The following is a 16,715-nucleotide window of genomic DNA, read 5'->3' as shown; positions in this document are numbered from 1 at the left end:
CTTCATTCATATTCAACCGTTGATGGATGATGTAGTAGTGGCATGTGATGCAAGGAAGCAAGTGTATGAGCTTATGCAGCATCAGCCAATTAAAAATTAAAAAAAAAAAAAAAAAAAAACCAAACCATTCCCTCCAAATGCCTGTCAAGTTCCTCCTTAAATTTATTTAACCTATCAACTTCCACAACGACAGATGGAAGTTTGTTCCAGCAATTAACCACCCGCTGGCTAAAGGCAAATTTCTGCGCATCTATTCTACATCTGTCTTTTCTTAATTTGAATTTGTGCCCCCTTAGGTTCGTAATCTGAACAAGTGGAAGGATCCCATCAGAATTCAGCGCGCTCAACCGATTCAAGGCCTTATATATACCTCAATCAGATCACCGCACGGGTGCCTAGTCTCCAGCCACTGCAATTTGCAGAACTTAAGCCTCTCTCGGTAAGAGGATCCCTTCATTCCCCTCACCAATCCTGTTGCCCTTCTCTGTACACGCTCAAGCAAATCTACATCCTTCCTAAAATGAGGCCTCCAGACCTGTACGCAGTACTCAAGGCGAGGCCTGGCCATTACCTTATACAGAGGAACAATCACCTCCTTTTCCCTGCTAGCAAAATTCCTATATATCATTGACAAAACCCATGACCTGCGATGGCAGACTGTCTGCATTGCTCAGAAAACTTCATATCTGACTGCACAATTACTCCCAGGTCTTTTTCATTTTTTCTACCACCTTAAGTGTAGTACCACACAGTTGGTATGTTTCTCTGGGGTTACTTCTACCCATATGCAGTACTTTGCATTTGTCAAGGTTAAACTTCAGTTGCCACTTCTTAGCCCATCTGCCCAAATTATCTAGATCCTGTTGCAGCAGCACGCTGCCATTACTATCATTAACAACCCTGCCAACCTTTGTATCATCTGCAAACTTCAACACTAAGCCTGATATACCTTCATAAATATCATTGATAAATATACAAAACAACAGAGGACCCAACACCGAACCCTGTGGAACTCCACTAATAACATTAGTCCACGAAGAGTAGCACCCATTAATTACCACCCTCTGTCTTCTCCCACTCAACCATCCTTTTATCCATTGTAGCAACTTACCCTTAATACCATTCTGCTCCAATTTGTACAATAGTCTTCCATGCGCAACAGTGTCAAAAGCTTTCCTGAAATCCAAGCATATGATATCAAAATTATTTTTTGCATCCAGTTCCTTTGTAACCACATCATAATATCCTATCAAATTTGTCACCCAAGACTTTCCCTTAACAAACCCATGCTGTGTCAGAATTATTGCTGCAGTCTTGTCTAGATGATCCAGCAATGCATCTTTAACCAGTGACTCCATTATTTTACCCGGAACAGAAGTTAAACTAACTGGTCTGTAATTACTCATGTCACCCTTCGATCCCCCTTTATGAATTGGGGATACATTTGCACAACTCCAGTCCATGGGGACCTCCCCTGAGTCCAAGGACGCTCTCATAATTATGGCTAAGGGTTTGCTTAGTTGCTTTACCGCCTCCTTTAATATAACTGGATAGATCCCATCCACCCCAGGTGCCTTTCTTGTGTTTAACTTCAACAATTTCTCCTCCTCTTTGCTCTCAGTTATTACAAAATCATTTAAGTACCCTGCTACAATTTGATAACCTTCTGCCATTTTCAAACCTTAATAACTCCTCATGTGTGAATGTAGATGCAAAATGCTCATTCAGTTTGTTTGCTATCTGAGCAGGATCATCAACAGCGGAACCATCGATATCAAGTGGACCAATCAGATTCATCCCCTTTTAGAGTTATGTAAGAAAAGAAATCCTTGCTGTTTTTCTTAGCGTCTTTTGCCAAAGATTTCTCATAATCTGCCTTCACCTGCCTAACCTCCTTAGTGACCTGATTACAGACTAGCTTATATCTGCCATAGGCTTCTGAGTCGCTTGATAATTTATATGCATCCCATGCATTTTTCTTCTCTGTCACGAGTCTCGTTAGTTCATTTCATAATCATTTAGGACTAAACTTTGAACAATATTTCTTAATAGGTATGAAACTTTTAGTAGCGTCCACGATTAATTCCTTGAATGCTTCCCACTTAGAATTTACTATTGGTAATATTTTCAGTTGATCCCACTGTACAGAATTTAAAAACTGTCTGAGACCACTGTACTCATCTTTACGGAAGCAAAAACCCATTCCTTTACCCCTGATGGTAATTATATCTTTAAGTAAATCCCACATCAGTACACTGTGATCACTGCCACCTAGTGGTTTCTTTATCTGCAAATTCTGAATACACAAATGATCACTGCTGATAACCAGATCAAGAGTATTACCCTCTCTGGTTGCTTCTCGAACATGCTGCTGCAGAAAACAATCATCCAATAAATCCAAAAAAGTCTTACTAGTGTGTGAGTGACCAACCCACAAGTTCCAGTCAATATCTGGGAAGTTAAAATCCCCGATTATAAGACTTTCTGATTTACTAGCCCACTATTTCTCTGTACAATTGTTGATTGTACTCATTCGAGTCATTAGGCCTATAACACACTCCTACTCTTATTTTTGCTTTCACAGCGCTTATGTCCCACCAAACTGACAACAGTGCACTGTTCATCTATATCAACTGGATGCACGTCTTTTAATTTTATGTTTCTCTTAATTAACAGCATAACACCTCCTCCCTTCTATCCTGTCTATCCCCTCTGTACACATTGTACTCCCCAAATTCCAGTTCTGCATTCCTTATATCTGAGTGACACTGTCTCTGTTATACCAACAATATCCACCTTTGATGTCTTGACCAGTACTTCAAATTCATCAGATTTATTTACTATACTTCTAGCATTGGTATACATGCAAGTATACATGCACCTATTCTTAGTTACCCTAACACATCCCATATACCCACCTCTTTCACGATGTCTGCCATCAGTCCCTGAAACCCCCAGTACCCTTCACTCCAGGTCGCTACTTATTCTAATAGAAGTTGTGCAAGAATCACCTTCACCTCTGCCTGCAGCTACTTTTAACCTTTCAGTCTGTGAATCCCCCCCCCCCAAGCTAGCAGTTTTCCGGCCCACCTAACACTGCCTCGATCGCATCAGCAAATATTCTTGCACCCTTTCTATTTAAGTGTATCCCATCCCTGTAGAAGCAGTCTCTCCTGTTAACAAGCAAAGACCATGCTGAAAAAAAATTCTACCCCTTGAGCCTTGCACAATCTTTCCAGGGCCGAATTGATTGACAAGGCTCTCATCATGTATTCCCTCTTATCGTGTGTGGGCAGAATTGCAGACACTTTCAAATTTAACCCTGACTCACAACGTTTTTGCAACATTGACCTGTACTTGTTAAGTAAATCTGCAGATCTCCTACTCTTAATGTCATTGGTGCCAACGTGTACAACAATATCACCTTTTGTGCCCTTAAAAGATGTTATATGCTTTACAACATCATCAACTTTTGCCCCCTGGCAGACATACCCTGGTCCTGTTCCATCTATCCTTTTTACACAATATATTCCCCGTCTTCCTGACAATAGAGTCACCAACAATAACTAGTTCCTTTGGGACCAGCGCATTCTGCCTTGGAGATTGCCACTGTGTTGCCTGATGCCCAGGAGTGAGCTCTGGCATTGAGTTGTGCAGCTGAGAGCTTGAAGGGCCCCTCATATTAATTTCTTCGAGGGCATCTACCCTACACCTCAAGCTCTCATAGATTTCCAGTAGAACGCTGAGTTGATGGCTAATTTCTAGACACTCTCTGCATCTGGCACACACACAAAGACATCCTCCTTGGCTAGATCATGTTCTGTTCCAAAGAATTCAGCAAACATTTCACAAGTTGCACATTTTTTTAGGCTGTGATGCATTGGAGAATTGTCCCCCCCCCCCAGTTCTTCCTCGAGTCACAGCTCTCCTACCACTTTGTGCCCGTTGCTTTGCTGCTCTAGTCTGAGGCATGATATTTTAAATTAATAAGATCAATAAATTTAATTAATTGTCAATACGACACTATCTAATAGAATCCTAAATGCAGTAATGCTATATAATTATACATTAGAGCTGCCTAGTTACCACAATTAAAAATTTGACTTCCCTACTACTCTATACAAAAACAACGGTTGCAACGAAATAACGGTTTTACGTATATTAAGCAGTAATCTACAAAACCTCTAAATTAAAAATAAAAATAACCAGCGTAACAATAACTATAAGACTACGTTTAAAGTACAATATAAAATAACAATTAGGTAAATAAAAAGGCAAACACATTGCTTTTTTGGAGCCTGCAATTTTTAAAGAGAGTCAGCACCCTCTTCTCCCTCTATTAGCATAAGGTCTATGTTCTCCATAGACCTTATGCTAATTTACTAGAGTTCTGCAGTTAGTTCTTTGATGCTAATATGGCGATCTTCCAGGATTAATGCCTCAATTTTTGCAACACTCCCTTCTGTTGCTTGGCATCCTGGGATTTCTTCGTCATGCACTGAGCATCTTATACATTTGAATTGTTTATATTAATGTGCAACAACACTGTAACCTGGGCAATCTTTGCCATAAACAGCAACCATTTCTCCTTGGACTGTTTTGGGTGTTTTCATTGCAGAAAGAGGAATCAAATTACTGATCTGTATTCCACTTTATCCACTGTCACACTTCATTTCATGCAATGCTTCAAAAGAAAAAAAAATGAATTGTCTGACCGAAACTAAAATGTGTGTGGTTGGAATAGAGATCTCAAAGTATCAAACAAAAAAATATTTCATCTTTCTATTACAACTACTTCTGGGTAAATACAAATCTTTTTGTATTTATGTAGTTTAATATACCTAGCCATATCTATAGTTAATCACTATTTTTCCTTAAAATTTGATAGTCTAAGTTTTATATTCATAGTTATCTGTAGCTTAAACATTCTTAATTATAGTGCTACATACATTTGTATAACACATGTAAGTACATACAAGGTCCAGCCACATTATTATGATCATCTACCTAGTATCCAGAATATGTGCCTTTTGCAGCATGCACCGCAGCCAGCCACTGTGGGAGGGACTCAATAAGTCCGCAGAAGGTTGCTACAGGTATCTGTGACCATGCAGACTGCAGTGCATCCCAAAGTTCCTGTAGGTTCCTTGGTGGCGGATCCATCCGTCTGATCTGCTGATCGAGGTGGTCCCAATTGGATTAAGATCCGGAGAATTCGGTGGCCAAGGGAATAGCTTGAAGTCTTCGTCGTGCTCCTCAAACCACTCATGGACAATTCTGGCAACATGGCATGGCACATTGTCTTGCTGATATATATATATATATATATATATATATATATATATATATATATATATATACACATATATATATATACATATACACACACACACACACACACACACACACACACACCATCGCCTCCAGGGAACACAGTTAACGTGTTCTCTATCGATCAGGTGTACCTGATTGATAGGTAACCATTAGCTTTCAGGGTGCCCTCCAGGGGTATCAGTGGACCCAAGCCATGCCATGAAAACATTCCCCGGACCATAATGCAGTCCCCACCAGCCTGCCTTCTGCCTGTGAGAACGGGTGTGTTTTCAGAGGTTTTACACCTAATACGTCACCGTCCATCCACTCAGTGGAGCGGAAACAGTGACTCATCGGAGAAGGACACCCAGCCGGGGTCCAGTGTCAGTATTGCTGTGCAAATTGAAGGTGCTGTTTGTGATGAACTGTTTGTCACCCAGCTTCTGCTCCGGAGCCCAATACGCAACAGAATTTGCTGCACTGCCATGTTGGAGACCTTTCTGGTGGCCCCACGGTTCATTTGGACAGCCAGTTGAGCAACAGTAGCGTGCCGATCAGTCCTGACCAACCATTTCAGCCGACGTTCACCTCTGGGATCAATGGCACATGGGGGCTCCACAACTTGCACATCGAAAGTGTATCATCCAGTCTTGATACACTTTCACCACTGCAGCACGTGAGCATTTCACAAAGACCGCTGTTTCGGAAATGCTGGCATCCCTGGCCCGATAGCTGATGATCATGTCTTTTTCCAGGTCTGATAGGTCATGTGCTTTGCCCATGTGAGAGGCTGTTACTATGTTCACGTATCATATGTGAACACAGTACACAATTGGAATTCCCATATGCAATTTCCAATGGAAATTGCATAAGGGTAGCAGTAATCCCAGAGTAACATGCCAACTGTGTGGTACTACACTCAGGGTAATGGAGAATGAAGAAGACCTGGGGATAATTGTGCCATCAGATATGAAGTTTTCAAAGCAGTGCAGAGGCTGCGCTGCTCTGAATATGCCTTGAGCCAGCAAGTGGTTGATTGCTGGAACGAACTTCCATCTGTCATTGTGGAAGTTGACAGCTTAAATAAATTCAAGGAAGAACTGTACAAACTTTTGGAGTGAACGGGAAGTGTTTTTTTTTTTTTTTTTTTTTTTGGTCTGATGCTGTAGAAGTTTGCTTTCTTGCATCATATGCCACTACTAATGCTAATTCAATAGGTTCACAAATGAAAAAATAACACATTTGTATATTTAAAAAATAAAACACTACTAAAATTGGAATTGAATACAAACCAGATTATCAGAAAACTTCCTACTTTGGGAAGAACTGGCAGTTATGGATACCTCACATTTTCTCTCTCATTCCACATTTTTACGCAACATGGACTAGGCACATGACTACTGATTCATTAACCAGAAATGAAAAACTTCACGCATAGATTTGAAGGATTCCTTTAAAACTTATGAATTTAATGGTGGAAAGATATGTCAAATTTCATTTATCAGATTCTGCATTTTTCTGAAACATGGACTACCCACCTTCCCAGTGAGTCGCTAACCAGAAACAAGCAACAAAATTTCAAGAACATATCCGTAGAATTCTTTTAAAAATTCTAAATTTAATGGTGAGAGTTTTTTTTTTTTAATGTAGAATTAAATTGCAAGGATGGTGAGCAGGAGAATAAGTCAGTGAGGAGAAAGGAGTCTCTATCATAAATCCAGGGATTAGCTGGTAGCTATGCCATTAGCAGCAAGTGATACATTAAGAATAGCCACACTTTGTCAATTTTGTTCTAGATCTAAGTACCACCAGCAAAAAATCTAAGTTGTTGGGAAAGGGGAGGCAAACTAAAAAAAATGTTTTGGAATAGCCATTATGCAAAAAAGAAAAAACCCTTTGTGTCCTGTGATAGTGAAAATGTTCATGTTTACCCTGCATGTTAATGTTAAATTCACATAATGCTGATGTCCCAAATTAGCCAACATCAATCAAACTCAGGCTGTAAGGCCTGTTGATAATTAACCTGAAAAATCAAGGTTTTTTTTTTTTTAAGTATCTTTATGTGATTAACTTTTAATTATATAATAAATTAATTATAAGTGATAAATTATTACTAGCAAACTGAAAATCTACAAAGATGACAAAATGCTAAGTTACTCCCTGTTAGGAATAACTGACTTACAAACATCCAGCAACTGGACAGAGTTTTAAGATACACAGAAAGTCTTCAGATATTAATTTCTACTCCTGATCAAATACAAATGGATTTTTTTTTTTTTTATGAAAGCTCCAAACTCAAGAAGAATTAAAACCTATGGTACTTAATACCATGCAGGGGTTAAAGATTGAGAAGATAAAAAAAAAAGGTATTTGTTGACATTAGAATTCAATTTCTGTTGACTGTAATTTTCAGGAAATATGTATGAACAGAGGCTGTTCCAAAAAACAGAAGCTCAAGGGATAGATCAGGAAGAAGAAAAGTTGGATCTGCAAGTTTGAAGTAGGACGATGCTGACTGGTTACGGCTCATATTCAGACCATTTTCAAAGAGAGTGTGAGAATTATAGAAGCCATTTTAGAAGAACAGTGTCCATGGAAGTATCTGTAAAAAAATACAACATCTATGAGACAGAGAGTGGAGATACTTTGTTGAAGATGGGTCATAAATTAAGTTAATAGTTAATTGCCCTCTTTCGAACAGAATCAAAGTCTGAGAGAGGCTTTGGGGACACTGCGCCAGATGTGGGAACAATATTCCATGGTAGGATGGATTTGCAATTTGTACAGAGTGAACCAACTCTTTGGAAGAAAAGTAATGCTGAGAGCAAAACAGAAAACCCAGTTTTTAGATGCAAAGGAAGCAATATTTCTGATGTGCTTATGCCAAGAGAGATTAGAAGTCTATGTAATCCCCAATAGAGATATGTGATCTTGTCTAGAAATCAGACTATCATCAAAAATAAGCACAGGAGCAGAAAAATCCTTTTTGTAAGATAGAAGACAGGACTGCATTTTAAAAGGACTGAAATCAACTCAGTTATCTTTGCCCCTAGTAGTAATGAAGCAAGAAATCAAGCATATGAGCTTATGTAGCATCAGCCAAAAAAAAAAAAAAAAAAAAAAAAATTTTCACACATCCATTTCCTCTAAAATGTTTGTCCAGTTCCTCATTGAATTTATTTAAGCTATCAACTTCCACAACAATTGGAAGTGTGTTCCAGCAATTAACCACTCATTGAATTTGAATTTATGCCCCCTCAGGTTCATAATCTGAGCAAGCAAAAGAATGCCATCAGAATTCTGCATGCTCAACCCATTCAAGGACTTATACACCTCATTCAGATCATCTCGCAGGTGCCTAGTCTACAGCCACTGCAATTTGCAGAACTTAAGCCTTTCTTGGTAAGAGGACCCCTTCATTACCCTTCTCTGTACATGCTCAAGCAACTCAACATCCTTCCTCAAATGAGGCCTCCAGACCTGTACATAATACTCAAGGCATGGCCTGACCATTGCCATATACCAGGGGTGGGCAACAAGTCAATCACGAAGAATTTTAAATACTGTATATAAAAAAATAGATTAGTCAAAATCTAAATTTTATTATTATGCGCCCCACTGCATAAGCTTATTACAAATCCATTGAACCATGTGACTACTCTTGTCGCTGCACAGCCACTAGACTAGTCTAGTGAAAATTCACGCATTTACGTTGTGGAGAGCACAGTGCATGTGTCGAATTCTTATTTAGCTTACTCAATATTAATAACTGGATATACTTATACATAAATTTAATACCCTTTGATTTAAAATAAATACAACGAAAAAGAGTAAAATGTATCATTTTCAGTGAGTGGGAACTAGAATACTTTTTTGTAACAATAAAAGAAACGTTATTGTTTGATCTGCAATGTTTCCGTGGCTATACCCAAAAAAGAAAATTTAGAAAGGCACTTCAATGCATTCCATCGTAAATACCAATCAGATTTTCCGCCTAATAGTGACCTTAGAAAAAATAAATTAAAAGAACTTAAATCCAGATTATTTGCAAAACAAAATTTCTTCTTGAAACCTAATTTACAATCTAAAGTGGTAAGTGATGCTACATCACTTACCACTTTAAATGATGCTACATCATTTAAAGTGAGTCATCTTCTTGCAAAAAAATGCAAACCATTTTCTGAAGGTCAATTCATCAAAGATGTATTTTTAGAAATAACAGGTTCTCTTTTTGAAAATTTTAAGAACAAAAATGAAATTAAAAGTGCACTTCAAGATCTGCAATTATCTCGAAATACTGTGATGCGACGCATCAAAAAAACCGAACAAAAATGTGAGCGAACAATTGTGTACTCATATTGCTAATTGTGTGTCCTTTTCTTTACAACTGGATGAATCTACAGACGTCAGTGATACAGCTCAATTGCTCGTTATTATTCGTATGGTTTGGTAATTCTGTGACTAGAGAAGAACTGCTGGATGTGGTTTCGTTAATAGAAAGAACTAGAGGCCTTGATATACTTAATGGATCGAAAAATTTTATTGAAAAAATTAAATTACCACTATTTAAGCTCGTATCAATGACAACAGATGGAGCTATGACGGGGCATCTTAACGGATTCATTGCATTGTGCTAAAAGGATGACGAATTCCCAGATTTTTTGAGTTACTATTGTATCATCCACCAACAAGTGTTAGCCAACAAAAGATTAAATACTAAAAGTGTTATGGACATAGCTTTCAAAATCGTGAATTCCATCAGAGGACAATCTCTCTTTAAAGGAGACTTTTCAAAATGCAACTCTATGAAAATGAACCTGATCTGTTATTACACACAGATGTGAGGTGGCTGTATCAGAGTAAGTTTCTACAGATATTTCAAAATTTGCTGATGAAATTAAAAAATTTGTTAATCAAAGTGGAGATGATTATTAGCAACTACAAGACAGAGTGGTTGTGTGATCTGGCTTTTGGCAGATTTTACCAGTAAATTAAGTGATCTGAATTTGGAATTACAAGGAAAAAATAAAAACGTGGGTCACATGATTAGTAGTATTTCTGCATATATATAAATATCAATTTTTAGCAATGGCTAAAGATCTCAAAGGAAAAAAATTCAATCATTTTGCAAACATGCAAGATCATTTGCAAAAATATCCTGTTTTTGAATTTAATAGTGAGAAATATGTTTCTGAAATTGAGAAAGTTGTGGATGATGGACATTGTTCATTATATTTCTTATCTGTTTAATGTCAATTAGATACAAAACAAATTTCAGAAAAAAAAAAAAAAAATGCTGAGATTTTTCACATGGAAAAAATATTATTTGAAAATGAAATTATTACATTGCGAAAGGATATCTTCCTAAAAGCCAGATCATCAGAAAAAATGCTGAGATTTTTCACATGGAAAAAATATTATTTGAAAATGAAATTATTACATTGCGAAAGGATATCTTCCTAAAAGCCAGATCATCAGAAAAAGACTTTTGGAAATATATTTGCCGAGAAAAGTATCCAAATGTAGAAAAATGCAGTAACTTTCGTATTAGAAACAAAGAATCGCTGTACTCTTACTGACTTGCATACAGAAGATTCTTTACGGTTGCCCTTATCAGTATATCCCTGATTTTGAAAGCTTGGCAGATGACATGAAGACAAACTTCACAAATTCAAAATTTAAATGCATGTGAATTTAAAATAAGAATTCTGAATTGTATTTAATTTTAAAATTTATAAACAACATTTTTCAATGTGCTGATTAACTTTAACTATGTGCAATGAAATTCTTGATATGGTAGATCACAACACATTTTGAAGAAAAAAAAGTCGATCACATCATAAATTAAGTTGGCCACTCCTGTCTTATACAAAGGGATAATCATCTCCTTTTCCATACCAGCAAAATTCCTGTATATCATCGACAATACACCATAACCTGTTCTGGCAGCCTGTCTGCATTGCTCAGAAGACTTCGTATCTGATTGCACAATTACTACCAGATCTTTTTCATTTTCTACCACTCTAAATGTAGTACCACACAGTTGGCACGTTTCTCTGAGGCTAGTCCTACTCACATGTAGTACTTTGCATTTGTAAATTTTAAACTTCAGTTGCCACTTCTCAGCCCATCTGCCCAAATTTTCTAGATCCTGTTGCAGTAGCACACTGCCATTAACAACCCTGCCAACCTTTGTATCATCTGTAAACTTCAATATTAAGCTGGTATACCTTCATCAATATCACTGATAAATATATAAAACAACAGTGAGTCCAGCACCAAACCCTAGGGGACTCCACTAATAACATTAGTCCACAAAGAGCAGTGTCCATTGAATACAACTCTGTTTTCTCTCACTCAACCACCCTTTTATCCATTGTAGCAACTTACCCTTAATACCATACTGCTCCAACTTGTATAGTAGTCTTCCATGTGCAACAGTGTCAAAAGCTTTCCTGAAATCCAAGTAGATGATATCAAAATTATTTTTTTGCATCCAGTTCCTTTGTAACCAACATCACAGTATACAATCAAATTTGTCAAACAAGACTTTCCGTTAACAAACCCATGCTATGCTGAATTATTACTGCAGTCTTGTCTAGATAATCAAGACGTTAAAGCTGTTTGTACAGGACAAGGTTTCTCAAACAAGACTTTTCCTTAACAAACCCATGCTGTGTCCGAATTATTACTGCACAAACAGCAGTCTTGTCTAGATCAGTGGTTCTCACCTTTTTTTTTTTTGCTTGTAGCCCACTTCTGAGTGTCATTCACCTCCGGGGCTCCCTCATATTGTTTAATTATAATAAATGTAATATTTATAATAAATATGTACTTATCAACTGCACTTTTTTTATTTATAACGGGTATTATTTGTTTATAATATAAGGAATGTTAATAATAAAAAAGGGATTTATTAACTATACTCTTTATTTATAATAGAATATTTACTCATATATTTTACAATTATTCACAATATACAATTATGCTCCTAGTAAAAATTATTACAATAATATTATTGTCCCTTAGTTTAGTGTCTCACTAATTTCTTTTTTATATCAGTAAAAATTTTATTTTAGAAGTGAACTTTTCATGGCCCACTTAACAGTTTCCATGGCCCCCAATTTTACGACTTTCACCTGTAGTCCCTCAGAAATATGGCTTAGCCCACTGGGGGCCATGTGGCCCCCATTGAGAACCACTAGTCTAGATGATCAAGAAGTTGAAGCTGTTTGTGCAGGACAAGGTTTTTCAAACTGGAAGGTGGAATGCAACATGCTATCATCAGCAAAACTATGGTAAGGATTTCTGGTAACGGAAGGTCATTAATATAAAAGAAAAGAGAGGAAGAAAAAAATTGAACATTGGGGAACACCAGCATTAGTGGAGAAGTTAGAAGACAGTCATTTACCATCACCCACAGTGAGCAGTGAGAAAGAAAACTGGATACCTAATTACAAAAAACAGTTGGTCAACCAAAAGATGGAGGCTTATTTAGAAAACCTTCATGCCAAACATGATCAAAAGCCTTTGAAATGTGAAGTGCAACTGCTTCAGTGAGAAAGAAAACTGGATACCTAATTACAAAAAGATGGAGGCTTATTTAGAAAACCTTCATGCCAAACATGATCAAAAGCCTTTGAAATGTAAAGTGCAACTGCTTCAGCTTCAACAAACTTTTCCATAGATGGGTAACACAAGCCAGAATATCACCAATGGATCGACACAGACAAAATCCACATGGCAATCATTGATCAGATAGAAGGTTGAGATAGTTTAAGAGTTTCTGGTTAATTGATTTCTCCATTCATTTATAAAAATGGAAAAATCAATCCAAAGAAAGCAATGGGAGAATAATTGGATGGGAGGGGTTTTTCATCCTTTTTAGAAAGTGGTTGGATGTGAGCAAATTTCCAGGCAGAAGGAAAAACACCTTTGGAATAAGAAAGTGAAAAGAGGAAAGAACAGAAATAAACTCAGGAGCACAGAAATAAACTCAGGTTTGGAGAAAAAAAATGGAAAAATCCCATCAGGATCTGAAGATTTCTTGGCATCAAGACTGTTCAAAATCCTTCTGTTGTTCCTTTGATGGAAGACCATGGAAAGCATAAAATGGAGTGTACTGGAAATGGTAGAGGGTGGTTTATCAAGATCATGAATTCTTGCGTTAGAAGAAAAGTAGGATGCTAGCAGGTTGGCTTTATCTCTGGCTGAAGTGGCAATAGACCATCTGGTTTTGACAGAGGTGGGAATAGAGATGGGAAAAAGTTGTGAATGCTCGACTACCATTTGGACAAGAGGCAAGTTTTCTACTCTTAGCCTGTTCGAAATCTAGTTTGGACTGATTAATAACTGTAATATGCAACATTCTTACCTTGAACAGTCTTAGCACATTTATTGTAAAAACCAAGGTTTAGAGATAAAGGACAAGATTTTAAGTTTGAGTGTGGAATAAAGGATTTCATGGCTCCAAGAATAATTTCACTGACATGATCTGAACAACCATTGGCATCAGAAGATTTGAAATAGTAATCCAATCAAGGAAAAGAAGTCTCACAGCTCATGCCATTTTGCATTCTTGTAAGGCCAAACAACATGAGGTTGAGAATGGCCACTAGTGAAAGATTCCATTGGAAGAGACCATCACCAAGTTGTGATCTGAGGTGGCAGAGGATCACTTACCACACCCATGTACTTAGAATAGTTGCTTGTGAGAAAAAAATGAAACGTGTTGGCTGTGTGCTTAGGATTGTCTGGTATTCTGGTAGGTAAACAAACAATCTGTGTGAGGTCATTAGTAACTGCAAAAGCCTCAGCACCTCAACCAGCTGGGTCTGTGTAACTAGCAAAATGGATAAATGTTGTTGATAGTTTAGTATGAACATTAGGAGCCCATATTAAGAGACTTGTAATTGGTCAAAGGTCATGCTAATCCAGCATGTAATTTTACAAAGAACTCTCAGTCCTTTGTAAAACAAAGAATTCTCAGTTCAGCTCAACACCATTAGACTGCCTGTAAAATAATAGTTGCCAGGCCAGATTTCCTAGTTATCAATGGCAACCAAGTTTATTGAGCCCGAGGATAATGAGTAGTTGACTTCTGCCCCTAATTCTTCCCCCCCAACCACATATACACTGAAAGGGAATACCAACAGACTAGACCACAGGAAACTTACCTTCAGTCAGTGAATGATTTACCACTGGAATAAATTACATGCTGGGGTCATTAGTAAGCTTGAAGTTCACGAAGGATATGAATGTTCTAATTATCAACATTTTATTTTACTTGGTGTAAATTAAGAATGGAGCTCCATCTGTAATTCCAGTCATCTGAAGAGAATACTAGGTAATGATACAGTTTTTAGCCACTTTCAACAGATGTATTTAGTCAATTGCTGTTCAATTAACAATGATACATTCCCTGTTCACATGCACTATGTTATTACAAGCCCAAAGAATAAATTAATGTGATGACATATACAGACCAACTTTTCAACAAATAGCATAAAAACCAGAGTTGCTTACATGAAAAAGATATCCCCACATTTTGTCGTATTATGTTGTTTGACATACGATGTGTGAAACTATACTATCAAAATGCCATTCAGCTATGGTTGCCTGTTAAAATTTAAACAAACACTTTAAAGTCCAACTGATTGTGATGAAAAATAATCTGTAAGATACAAATTAATATAAAATTAAAATACAAAGTATATACTGATAAAATTGATAAACAATACTAGATTAAAGTGTCACAATATAGAGTAATAAAAAAAATCAACTCTTAAATATAATATCCTGATACTGTTTGTCACTTTTATCAACACATATCCTGTATTTCATTTCTACAGCAAAATATCTACTCCAGCAGATGATTTGATTTCATCACACAGATTGTTTGGATAATGCATATATAAAAGTAATTTTCAAGGATACTATTCCCATTTTCAAGGATACTAAATCATATCCATAACAAAATTCCATGATTTTACCCACCTCTGAAGACAAACTCGGTCTATATTCCACCTCCTTTAGTGGATCAGGAAGACATTAGCACTTCTTCAGCACTAATATCTCCCGAGTCCACAAATTCCAATCTAAGAGGATTGTTCCAAAGTTAAATTACAATTTCATTAACATGGCTCATGCACTCACATGAACCTTTTTTTTTTTTTTTTAAAGTACAACAGGATGTACAGAATTGTCTTCAGATCCCTGGGAATCCACAGAATTACTCCAATAGGACCCAAATAATGTCTGATATTTGAGAAAATTTCTCAAACTAATTCAAAGGGGGTGCAGCCCTTATGCACTAACACTTGAGAACCACTGATTGATTGTACAATCCGAATTGACTGCCATGAGGGGAATATCCTGTCCACAAGTCCCAATCTATGCCTGGCCAGTTAAAGCCCCCAAAATAAGATATTCCAATTTGCTTGCCCACTCACTGCTGTTCTTGGTTATCCTCCTGATACTAGCAAGAAATTCTGAGCTTTTTTTTTATTTTCTGGGGCTTTTCTCCAAGCTTTCCTTTCTTTTGCTCTTAGTTGGTGAAAACAACTACAGCCACTCCACGACTTACGTAAGGGTTGCGTTCCACGTAAATCTACGTAAGTTGTAATTTCCCTAAATGCTTTCATCACTCGCAACTATGCATTGAATTTGATTGAAACAAAAAAGAAATGTTCAACAAACATATAAATAGAATTATTTATTCAATTTTTGTCTCATGCGCAGTAAAAATTACAAAAAATTTAAAAATTATAAAATTACAAAAAGAGAGGCAGGCATAATGTCAGCAAGTTTTACCTTTCGAGCATCATTGCCAAAATTAAATCTCCAGTTGATAAGCACGCCACTCCAGAAGTTGAGGGCTGTGGAGATTTAGAAGGGGTTTTTCCCAACACATCACAAAATTTCTCTGCAGCTGCAGAATCAGCACTGGCGATTTCACCGCATACTTTAATGTTTTGGAAACCAGCACGATTCTTGAACCTATTAAACCACCCGTTGCTTGCCACGAACTTGGCTTGAGGTTCACCGTACTTATCCTTAATATCTTCATAAATACATCTTTCTTTTGCTTGAATGGCCATTGGACTCAAACAGCACCTGAATGCCATTTTGCGATCACTGTTGATCTTAAATGCATCGATCCTTTAACATGTTCTTATATACACGTACTGTCCCTTAAAATAGTATTAACTGTTGAAGCAGCGAGACCTAATTCCATGCAATAGATGACAAACTTTGTCCTGCTTCATAATTCTTAATTAATCATCTTCGTTTCTAAATCTATTTTGTTTTGTTTAGTTTCCTAGCATTGACAGCACTTGCACTTTCCGTTGGTCCCTTTCCCTTCACCATTGTAATAAGTGAATGGGAATGAAGAGAAGGTT

At 37.1% G+C, this 16,715-nt stretch overlaps 1 protein-coding gene across 3 annotated transcripts in view; it reads right to left on the bottom strand.

The window, feature by feature from the left end:
- The window catches only part of LOC150085583 (phosphatase and actin regulator 2-like), a 462,740-nt gene that overhangs the window by 364,927 nt on the left and 81,098 nt on the right, over positions 1–16,715 (bottom strand). The window lies entirely within an intron of this gene.

Source organism: Mastigoproctus giganteus, chromosome 5, assembly GCF_048544385.1.
Source record: "Mastigoproctus giganteus isolate SK-2022 chromosome 5, ASM4854438v1, whole genome shotgun sequence".
In the NCBI taxonomy this organism is placed as follows: Eukaryota; Metazoa; Arthropoda; class Arachnida; order Uropygi; family Thelyphonidae; genus Mastigoproctus; species Mastigoproctus giganteus.
Note: the sequence above shows the minus strand (reverse complement) of the source record. Positions and strands in the feature narration are given on the sequence as shown.